Raw genomic sequence first — 2647 nt, 5'->3', positions numbered from 1 at the left:
AGACGGGCAGAGATAGAGACAGGTGTGCTGTCAAAGAGAGAGGGGGAGAGAGGGAGACAGGTGTGCCGTTAGAGAGAGAGAGAGAGGGAAACAGACAGAGATAGAGACAGGTGTGCCCTTAGAGAGACAGAGGGAGAGAGGGAGATGGGTGTGCTGTTAGAGAGACAGGAAGTCCTTTCAGTGCTCATACTAAACTCATTTGTTTACTTTGTTTAATACCAGGCCCAGGATGAAAACTGTAACAACTGTGAGCCTGGATAGCTGGCACGCAATGCATTCTGTGACACCTGTCTATCCCAAGTATACAGACAGTAGAGAGAAAAGCACAGACTGACAAAGACTCGGCAGCCATTGAGACCAGCTTTACTGCAGCTCCAGACTCCAATGTGAAACACCAAAACTTGAACCCAGCCCTGGTGCACGCTGCTGCTGTCCTACAGTGCCACCGACCAGAACGGCTTCATCACCCCCCTCCTCCTTCCACAACATGCTTTTCTATGAACTACAGCAGGTCTGTGGGGTGGGAGGGGCAGAGGGATTTCTTGCTCTCTGACAGAAGCAGACAGTTTGTGCATTGTCTGAGAAAAGATGGCTTACACTTTGAAAGCACTTCCAGACCCTGAGAGTTGTCGTTCACTGCAGGAACAAATCACCCTGTAAATACATCAGCAGAGAGGCAGGCATGCTGAAAACCAGCATCAATCCCAGGGAAAACGTACGAGTATATATGAGTTTGAAAGACATAAGGAGTTGATAATATTCCCACCTGCAGCTTCATGTTTGCACGATTTCACAAAGATCTTTTTAAATCATCACAAAGAGACTCTGTAGATTTTATCCAAATGAGCTGATTACTGTTGAATCTTTTATTCCCCCCACCCCCTCTCTATTATCCACCTCCGGTGCTATGGGGGGTGGGGGGAAGCAGGGAGTTTACACATTCATTTAGGGCCCTGCTGCTGCCTGAGTTGCTGCATTACTAATCAGGCAGTCCTCCTTAAAATACAAGCTGAAGACTGCAGCCTTAAGGAGCATTGGGGTTGTTGGAGGGGTTAGGGTTTTAGGGAAGGGGTGCAGCAGTTTGCAGAGAGAGGTGGACCCTCTTCACGAGCTAGTTTTCTACTTCTACATCTGCTCTAACACGCCTGCTGTCAGTCGCTAAGGCTGTGTCCTCATCTCGGGCCTCAAAGCAACAATACGTCACTTTTTTACATTAAAAGAACAGCTTCAAAATCATTTTGATGGCGGACTGCCTTCTGAGGAGGTGGGTGGCATCTCTGCTTATTACAACTGCAAGCCCAGATCATCTGTTGGCGCACTATGTAGTCTAATATGAACTCAACATGTCTGCGCCTTCTGATCGGTCATTTTTTGATCACTTACATTTACCCAAGTATGGCATGGGATTTTTATATGCACATAAATCAGAGAGTGGCCATGGAAGAGGCTAAAAAGCCTGGCTTGGATTCTGATTCTGTTTTATAAACATGCTGATTGTGTGAAAAGCAAAGTAACCCAGAACTGCTGCCAGGGTTTCAATGACAAAGAAACTGTATTTATAACTGTATAAATTATTCCACAGCATATTAAACCCTGACTCTCCAGTAAGCCCGGCACTTTTATTCACATGTGGTTATTTATTAATTCCCCTCAACAATGAGCGTGGTGGAGCCCCATTGTTTCAGGGGATCAATTTAATCCACAGGCAGCCAGAGCAACCGCCTGCATCAGGACCCAGGGGCCGCCGCTCGCCATTCAGTGTTTGTTCACACCGGGGCACCTCTGATTGTCTCAAAGGTCACTCATTTACAGACTCTCCAGGCTGGAGAGCAGAGACTCATCCCTCCTGGAGACAGCCCAGGAGAATACTGAGAGTGATATCAGCAGGTATCAGAGAGCCACATATAAGAGCTTTTTGAAGGCACCTGGAATTTGATTAAAGAGGGATTTATTTATAAAGGAATAAAGTATGCTGCTGACCGATGCAACACAATGTTCACCGGCCTAAGATCTGGTGGGAAGTGGCTCCGTCCTTAGAAACGACCATGAACCAATACACCTTAATGTGGAAATTATCACGAGCAGCAACAGACAGGCACAGTAAGGTGAAAAAGCTCCAACCAACACTGCTCTTGTTATTAAATACCCACAGTACAAGCTACAGAGCAGGAAAAACTCCCTGGCACCAAAAATGGAGAGGAAAAAAAAAAAAAAACAAGGTCTTTAAAAATGTCATGGATTAAATAAGTCAACAAATGTAGGCAGCCTATTTCTGCCATCTTCAAACAAACTGGAAAGAATTCACCTTCCTGCAGCTCTGACTGAGCTACATGTTGTTGGAGACACTGGTTTGAGCAGCAGTTAGCACCGGAGCTACTTTTCCTGTAAAGTTATTATCAAAAGGTAAACTAACATAACAAACAGATATTTAAGGGATGCCATTTTTAATGAGTTTTAAGAAATATTGGTCTACAGTAGCATGAAAACAAATCCACTGATTCACACCTCAAAGGAGCCCTAACGTTCTAACAGGGGGTGACTTTATTGATATTTGGTAAATCTGAAGGGTTTTTTTCAGCTCTTAAAAATCTCTATCTATGCAGAAACTCCATCAAACCCTTAATGAATTTCAATCTTTTAACTATGC

At 44.7% G+C, this 2647-nt stretch overlaps 1 protein-coding gene across 4 annotated transcripts in view; it reads right to left on the bottom strand.

The window, feature by feature from the left end:
- The window catches only part of phf21b (PHD finger protein 21B), a 107084-nt gene that overhangs the window by 23480 nt on the left and 80957 nt on the right, over positions 1-2647 (bottom strand). The gene's annotated exons all lie outside the window — the stretch shown is intronic.

The sequence above is a fragment of the Monopterus albus genome, unplaced genomic scaffold, assembly GCF_001952655.1.
Source record: "Monopterus albus unplaced genomic scaffold, M_albus_1.0 scaffold134.1, whole genome shotgun sequence".
Taxonomy (NCBI): domain Eukaryota; kingdom Metazoa; phylum Chordata; class Actinopteri; order Synbranchiformes; family Synbranchidae; genus Monopterus; species Monopterus albus.
Note: the sequence above shows the minus strand (reverse complement) of the source record. Positions and strands in the feature narration are given on the sequence as shown.